Raw genomic sequence first — 9,370 nt, 5'->3', positions numbered from 1 at the left:
CCCAGGATTCCCGCGAAAGAACTCCGGTCGAACGCGAGGATTAGCACCAAGAGCAGGAGGAGTTGTACCACGTGCCGTGAACGCCGCCATCAACTGAGTTTGGTTGTTCAATTGCAAGCGCATAGCATCAAGCAATTGTACCAACTGCTGCTCTAGAGTCAAAGGAGGAGATTGCGGATCTGCCATGAAGATGAACGAAGAAGAAAGAGCAAAAGAAGAGAGATGACAAAAAGCTAGAAGGAAATGGTAGATCTAGACAACGCAAAAAAGCTAGATCTAAACCAAAAGAAAGAACAAAAGAAAAGAAATGGAAAAAGCTAGATCTAGACGATGCAAAAGCTAGATCTAAACCAAAATCCCTAATCCAAGCACTCCTCAAGGACAATCAAAGGTGCCCCTCATCTCCACTAATGTGAGTGCCTGGAATATGGAAAGGGAATACAGAAATGTGCATATCAATTAGCCCAAAAACCCTAGTTTATATACAGAAGCGAGTGGTCCAGATTGAAACCAATCCGACGGCTACCAAAATCCCACTACGCTAATATTAGTATACGGCATCGTAACCGTACACTTGGCCCTCACACCACTAGTTTGAAGTCCTGAACAAAATCATAATTCAGGAAAATCATGAATAAATTATTGCACTGCTGCTCTATGTTTGAAAAACTATTAACCCTCTAGTTTAAAATTATCTTTGCATGGCACTCCATCCCATAATTGTTTTAACTCTTCCACAAATAATAACTAATAAGTATCAGATACCTTGGACTTAGAAAAATTATAGATATAGTTATTTTATTTTATTTTTTTAACTAATACCTGATATAATCATAATAGGAAATATAAATGAAGGCTTAATTACTAGAGTTGGTGGTATATTATTATTCACTGCAACAATTGCCCAATATGAATATAGTTTTGCCATTAATTTTGTTAAAGAAAGACTATCTGTAGCCACACTAAAATATATATTTCTTGGATCTGCTGCAAAATCTACATAATCATTCTCGAATTTTTTCTAAGATGAACCATCAGCAGAAATTCTTATTATTCCATCAATGGATCGATGATCAAAATGATAAGTCATGTATTGTGTTATTTCTCTACATTGAAATTGTTGTTGAAATCGAGGTATAATAGGAATATAGCAAAAGTCCATCGTGTTTAGTCCGGCCTGAGCACCCTCCTGTTGTTGGTCTCGGCCCAGTGATCATAGTCCGCGAAGTCGAAGCTATCATATTGTTTCACCCGGATGCTCCTATTGTTACCAGCCTCGATCGCCAAGTCGTCGATCATGCGCTTGAGCTCAACATACCGCTCAACATCCACGGCCACCATCTCTGATCTGCTCTGCTCGTGAGAAGTTCTTCCTGTCTCCCTTTTACAATCACAAACCCTATACGAAACAAACGAATATACTACATTTTTCGCCAAATATTGTTTTACCATATTTAAGATAAAGGTTTTCAGCAACTTAACTGGTTTACTGAAATATTTTAAATTTGTTTTATGCTCTCCACCGATTTGAAGAGCTCAGGAGGGAGTGTATATGGTAACATGAGTTGTTATGCCCCATGCATATATAACATATCTCATGACAACACAATGGCATTTTGATTGCTTATATACCAATTGAAAAGTGATTGTATGCATAATATTTTTGCATGTAACTCAAAACAAAAAAAAAAATTCACATATGTGTAAATATATAATGCTCCCATGCGAAATCACATATTCGTTGCCATATTTCTGTAAGCATTGTAAGTAACATTTCTTTTATATTTGTCTTGTTTAAACTTATATTTCTTTATTCTGTCAATTATTAAAATCCTAACTAATATTTTTAATACTAATAATCCTTGAAGTAAGTTTATATTAATACCTATAATGTTAGAAGGGAAGTTTAGGATTTTATACCTCATGGCCAAACAATTCATTTACTTTCGAGATATACCTAATCAAAAAATTTATCTTTACTTTAGAAACAAAGAGCTTTCCACAGATAGAATAAACAATGACTCCAGAAGCTTATGGATAAATAAACCACCATAAACCATTTCCTTTCGAAATATAAAGGTGAAAAAAAAAAGTATCCCTTCCCAAATCCAAAAGCTATCCAGCTCAGACCCAAGAAATTCTTCCTTCTTGCGAAGTGCTTGATCTCGTCAACTTCTCCCCGATTTTGCGGAATTCAAGGCAAATTTTCGTGGGAGCTTTATCCAGCGAATTGATTACCAGGTCCCATGAGCGAAAGCTGGTGGAAGAAACCCTTGCTGGACGACTTGGACTGGTGGGGAGAGAACCAGATTGGACGCATGATGCTCGACGGATGGCGAGGAGATTAAGTCCTGGAAGCAGAGAGTTGACGCCATCAACGAGCTCAGTGAAAGCTGGGAAAAATCCAGGGACAGAAGCGAGTGAAATTCCGCTTCTAATTGCTTCGAAACTCTGGTTGAATCCACGAATTTCTGGCTCCTCGCTCCTGAGCTCTTCAAATCGGTCGAGAGCATAAAACAGATTTAAAAATATTTCAGTAAACCGGTTAAGTTGCTGAAAACCTTTATCTTAAAGATGGTGAAACAATATTTGGCGAAAAACGTAGTATATTCGTTTGTTTCGTATAGGGTTTGTGATTGTAAAAGGGAGACGGGAAGAACTTCTCACGAGCAGAGCAGATCGGAGATGGTGGCGGTGGACGTTGAGCGGTATGTTGAGCTCAAGCGCATGATCGACGACTTGGCAATCGAGGCTGGTAACAATAGGAGCATCCGGGTGAAACAATACGATAGCTTTGACTTCGCGGACTATGATCACTGGGCCGAGACCAACAACAAGAGGGCGCTCAGGCCGGACTGCCATTACATGGAGGACGAGGTGGCGTTGGATCCTCCCCATGCCGACCGGATCACGCGGATGGTGGCCGTGGCGCTCCAGCAAGAGGAGGAAGACAACAGGAGGCAACTGGCTAAGGAGGTGAACCACTTCACAAGGCAACTGCCGCTTCAGCAACAACAAGCCGGGCCACCGAGCAAGAGAGCTCGCCACTGATCGTCGAATCATCCCCGGAGTGATGATCGAAAACAATCTTGTATCACAAGCTCCAACAAACGTGTGAACAAAGCAAGCTCCTGCCAAGGAGCACAAACTTTTGTTGTTTGTACTTCATATACCTGGCAATGAAGAGATCTTTCCAGTTCTATGAGCTTTAGTGGCGTTCCATCTTGCGGAATATGGCCGTGAGTCATTTGGGTCTTCCTTTAGCTAATAAGCCCTAGCTAGAGCTACATTATGAGCGAAGGAAACGTTGCTGCGTTGTTAGCTGCCAGGGTATGCCGTATTATTGGTGCAAAGAAAATGTGTACAAGTGCTCCAATGGTGCCTGATCAAGAACATCAATACTCAAAGTCTATACTGATGAATTCAACCTCTAAGGAAAAAACGTTTGTTTTGTTTTTTTGAAAAAAACAACCCTCTTCTCAACTTTGTGATTGAGGATAATGGCTTTTCAATGGTTCTTCTTTTCTTCTTTTCCTTGTTTCTCATTGAATGCTTGTGTTCTTGCTCCCGCTTCACCACTGCCCTTGCAAGTGAAGAACAACCAAACTACTGAAGGAACTGTTGTGTGCATCATGTTTTCTTCGAATCAAAGTACTATTCTTACACTCTCTCTGGTTCTACTTGCGAGAATAAACATGAATTTAGAGACGAGTCGTTTAAAACGAGTTCTTTGGAAGTACTTTTAATAACAGATTAAGAAAATGGAGACTTTGGAGTAACAGGATTTTACCATGCGATTCAGCTGCAGGGTTTACTCGAGGTGATGGCAAACTCCAGTGTTGCAAATCTCACACTTGCTGCCTTTGGCACTTCTGGCAGTAGTCCCGGCACACCTGGTCGCTTGGAGGTGCACAGGAAGTGCCCCTCCACACATATCCCCGCCATAGGCTCTCCTTGTTGACCACTCCAGGGTGACGACCAAGTCCATGAGGTGAGCTTGGGCATTTTGGAGAATATATATTCCATTTCCCACTAAGGCTGTGGGTGGTAATGTTTTTCACAGGGTTAGTAGCCTCACAAAATGTCACTGATTTCTTCGAATATGACATGGTTTAGATGCTCTAAGACGAAATGGAAACATCGCTTCTTTTCGTCCAAGATGAGAAACGAAGAACAAACAACATGGTACGTACCTGAGGAAAATGTCTGAGAAAAGAATGATAAAGAACAAGAAGACGAGGTTGGCAGCCAAGCGTCCGAGGAGCTCAGGGTGACCGTAAAGATGCACAGGAGCAAGGTCGAGCGCATCGTGCAGGGCAGCTTCGATGGATCGCTCAAGGCTAAAGCATCTGAAGAAGAGCTGAGGAAGATCCTCCGCCTGGCATTTCCTCACTATGATGCCTTCTAGTGGAAAACTGATAAGAACTGATGTCTTGAGATGTATTTTAACTTAGAAATGTATTTTCCTTTTACACAACAACTATTGGAGCAATAGATTTCACTGAATGAAGAAATCTTGGTTTTGGTGGTGGCAACTGTGATGGCAGGTCCTTGTCCTCGCTAGATTTGCTTTTTGACTCTTTGGGACAACTTTTGGACGTGCTAGCCTCCACTGCATTGATCACAAACAAGCTCCCCATTGCACTACTTGTCGATGGATCCTAGGTTATATACAAACTGAAAAGGGTTGAGACAAAAGGGAGGCATATATAGCTTTTAGTGCGAATATTCTTTATTTTATTCTGGTCTAAGCTGTTTTGCGTTCATGTCTTAAGAAAAAAAATTATAATAATAAAAACATAAAGAGAAATAAAGAATATATTATGATTTAATATTTGAGCTTTTATCCTCATTGAAATGCCACCCACTTGCATGGTTTCTTAGCTTGCTATATCACTCCAAAGGTGGGCGCCCAAGGAGGCCCGATATCTTTTGCAAACATTTCTTTGATCTTCCTTTCTGGAATTTCTTGGTGCGCCAGGCCTTGAAGTAAATTTTTTCACTCATTTGGGAGGAAACGAATGTTTGCGGCACCAGGCGGTTCTCAATTTCACAAGACCATCAAAGCTCAACCTAATGCGTTATGTCGATGATGCTTCTCTCTCTTTCTTTTTCCTGAACAAGCAAGGATGGCAGTTTCAAGTGCCTGAGAAAGGATAGAGAATTGTGCTCCAAACACGTTACACTTCTTTGCAAGTCGGGCAGGTGTTACTGATTGTGAAGAAAGGTCTCCAAGCTAAAGAGGCTTGAGGAGGGATGCCTTCTACAAGAACAATAGCATCGATGAGGCTAACAAAGAGCTTTCCACAGATAGAATAAATAATGACTCCAGAAGCTTATGGATAAATAAACCACCATAAACCATTTCCTTTCGAAATATAAAGGTGGAAAAAAAAAGTATCCCTTCCCAAATCCAAAAGCTATCCAGCTCAGACCCAAGAAATTCTTCCTTCTTGCGAAGTGCTCGATCTCGTCAACTTCTCCCCGATTTTGCGGAATGCAAGGCAAATTTTCGTGGGAGCTTTATCCAGCGAATTGATTACCAGGTCCCATGAGCGAAAGCTGGTGGAAGAAACGCTTGCTGGACGACTTGGACTGGTGGGGAGAGAACCAGATTGGACGCATGATGCTCGACGGATGGCGAGGAGATTAAGTCCTGGAAGCAGAGAGTTGACGCCAGCTCAGTGAAAGCTGGGAAAAATCCAGGGACAGAAGCGAGTGAAATTCCGCTTCTAATCGCTTCGAAACTCTGGTTGAATCCACGAATTTCTGGCTCCTCGCTCCTGAGCTCTTCAAATCGGTCGAGAGCATAAAACAGATTTAAAAATATTTCAGTAAACCGGTTAAGTTGCTGAAAACCTTTATCTTAAAGATGGTGAAACAATATTTGGCGAAAAACGTAGTATATTCGTTTGTTTCGTATAGGGTTTGTGATTGTAAAAGGGAGACGAGAAGAACTTCTCACGAGCAGAGCAGATCGGAGATGGTGGCGGTGGACGTTGAGCGGTATGTTGAGCTCAAGCGCATGATCGACGACTTGGCGATCGAGGCTGGTAACAATAGGAGCATCCGGGTGAAACAATACGATAGCTTTGACTTCGCGGACTATGATCACTGGGCCGAGACCAACAACAAGAGGGCGCTCAGGCCGGACTGCCATTACATGGAGGACGAGGTGGCGTTGGATCCTCCCCATGCCGACCGGATCACGCGGATGGTGGCCGTGGCGCTCCAGCAAGAGGAGGAAGACAACAGGAGGCAACTGGCTAAGGAGGTGAACCACTTCACAAGGCAACTGCCGCTTCAGCAACAACAAGCCGGGCCACCGAGCAAGAGAGCTCGCCACTGATCGTCGAATCATCCCCGGAGTGATGATCGAAAACAATCTTGTATCACAAGCTCCAACAAACGTGTGAACAAAGCAAGCTCCTGCCAAGGAGCACAAACTTTTGTTGTTTGTACTTCATATACCTGGCAATGAAGAGATCTTTCCAGTTCTATGAGCTTTAGTGGCGTTCCATCTTGCGGAATATGGCCGTGAGTCATTTGGGTCTTCCTTTAGCTAATAAGCCCTAGCTAGAGCTACATTACGAGCGAAGGAAACGTTGCTGCGTTGTTAGCTGCCAGGATTATTGGTGCAAAGAAAATGTGTACAAGTCCTCCAGTGGTGCCTGATCAAGAACATCAATACTCAAAGTCTATTCTGATGAATTCAACCTCTAAGGAAAAAACGTTTGTTTTGTTTTTTTGAGAAAAACAATGCGCCTACTCCCTCTTCTCAACTTTGTGATTGAGGATAATGGCTTTTCAATGGTTCTTCTTTTCTTCTTTTCCTTGTTTCTCATCGAATGCTTGTGTTCTTGCTCCCGCTTCACCACTACACTTGCAAGTGAAAAACAACCAAACTACTGAAGGAACTGTTGTGTGCATCATGTTTTCTTCGAATCTAAGTACTATTCTTACGCTCTCTCTGGTTCCACTTGCGAGAACAAACATGAATTTAGAGACGAGTCATTTAAAATGAGATCTTTGCTTATAAACTTTTAATAACAGAATAAGAAAATGGAGACTTTGGAGTAACAGGATTTTACCATGCGATTCAGCTGCAGGGTTTACTCGAGGTGATGGCAAACTCCAGTGTTGCAAACCTCACACTTGCTGCCTTTGGCACTTCTGGCAGTAGTCCCGGCACACCTGGTCGCTTGGAGGTGCACAGGAAGTGCCCCTCCACACATATCCCCGCCATAGCCAGGCTCTCCTTGTTGACCACTCCAGGGCGACGACCAAGTCCATGAGGTGAACTTGGCCATTTTGGAGAATATATATTCCATTTCCCACTAAGGCTGTGGGTGGTAATGTTTTTCACAGGGTTAGTAGCCTCACAAACTGTCGTTCATTTCTTTGAACATGGCATGGTTTAGATGCTCTAAGACGAAATGGAAACATCGCTTCTTTTCGTCCAAGAGGAGAAACGAAGAACAAACAACATGGTACGTACCTGAGGAAAATGTCTGAGAAAAGAATGATAAAGAACAAGAAGACGAGGTTGGCAGCCCAGCGTCTGAGGAGCTCGTAAAGATGCACATGAGCAAGGTCGAGCGCATCGTGCAGGGCAGCTTCGATGGATCGCTCAAGGCTAAAGCATCCGAAGAAGAGCTGAGGACGATCCTCCACCTGGCATTTCCTCACTATAATGCCTTCTAGTGGAAAACTGATAAGAACTGATGTCTTGAGATGTATTTTAACTTAGAAATGTATTTTCCTTTTACACAACAACTATTGGAGCAATCGATTTCACTGAACGAAGAAATCTTGGTTTTGGTGGTGGCAACTGCGATGGCGGGTCCTTGTCCTCACTAGACTCTTTGGGACAACTTTTGGACGTGCTAGCCTCCACTGCATTGATCGGAAGAAGAGGATCACACAGAGCAGGCGAGCTAACGGCCCAGTCAATGCCCAGTCAATAGCAGTCAATAAAAGGTTTCCCTGCTAGAGCGGCTTGTGACGGGGATGACGGGGAAGATTCGTTCTCCTCTATCGGCGACCGAATTCCTCCACATTGGCATCGCCAACGCTACCGTGAGTGAGGCGCCGGAGCTCTTGGCATATTGCCGGTTGTGAAGTGGCCACATACCTCACGGGCAAGGTTCCCTGGCTTGAATTGCCCAGCGAGATAGGGGAATACTACCGAAGCAGTGGAGCAGGCAATCTGGACCTCCTGGAGCGATGTGATCTCTTCTCCCCGGATCAGAAGCCCGGAAATCACAGCACCTGGCACGTTTTAGATGCAATGAACACCAGCCCAATCGCACACTTCAAGAAGTAAGGGGAGAACAAGAAGCTCAAGCTCATTTTGACTTTGATCTGCATTGACAACTGGAGTGGCATGAGATTGTCATGTACGGGGAAGTGCGGGAGGACGCTGAGTTTGAGGTAGTGAAATCCTTGTTGACGGACAAAGTCTCAACTCTACCAGTGGCAGTTTCTTGCTATGCCGTGCCGGGACCTCATCTCCAGTTTTTCACTGTACAAATCAATCCTCAGGTAGCTCATAAGATCGGTTTCGTTTTGTCGACCATCACTTTGCTCTCTTTTTATTAAGCAGGAGCAGCCATTCTGACTCTGCTGACTCCAGTCCTCAACTTGTATCAAGCTCCATGGAATGCTTGCTGCCATCGGAGCCGGGGAAGTGTGAAGTTTGGCCGACAGTTGTATTGCTATCAGGTACAAGCTGAATGCACTGATTGATCGAGATATGAGCTCTCTGATGCTGACCCATGACGGTGTGCTCAAGGTGATATGGAACTGGAACGATTACTGCAACGAGTGGGGCGTCAACTGCGAAGATGTCTTCCAGGCCTACACGCTGGCTCCCAAATGTGGGAAACACCTCGTTGGCAGTGTCGAAGGGCCCAAATTCAGGACCAGGAGTGAATGTGAGCAACTGTTGAATCCGGTGTCATCGACTGCTGACCGTGATTCCTCCTCCAAGAAACGAAGAACGATCAGGCTCCTCGAGCATGCATGGTTATGACTGTTCCTCTTCTTGCCGTGCGAGAGCCTGTTTCGGAAGACGAGCTGCGACAGATGGTGCTTGGCATTCGCAAGGCTTTAAAGGCCTTACATGGTGCTGTTGAGGCTCGTCTATCTTTGGGAGCTTGTAGTTTCATGTGGCTGTGCAGGCTTGGTGCATCGCGACATTCGACCAGCTAATGCTTGTATGACTACGAGCGAAGAAAGTTGATCTAGAAGGCGTGTGCACAGTAGGGATGGAAAATGCTGGGTCGTTGATGCATAAGCATTATCCTCGTCTTCTAACCAGTCAGGCCCTTCAAGCTCTCATAAAGGGACTGTTAGGCAAATCGTATAA

This window comes from Selaginella moellendorffii, unplaced genomic scaffold, assembly GCF_000143415.4.
Source record: "Selaginella moellendorffii unplaced genomic scaffold, v1.0 SELMOscaffold_34, whole genome shotgun sequence".
NCBI classification, from domain to species: Eukaryota; Viridiplantae; Streptophyta; class Lycopodiopsida; order Selaginellales; family Selaginellaceae; genus Selaginella; species Selaginella moellendorffii.
The sequence above is the reverse complement of the archived record's forward strand: the minus strand, read 5'-3'. Positions refer to the sequence as shown.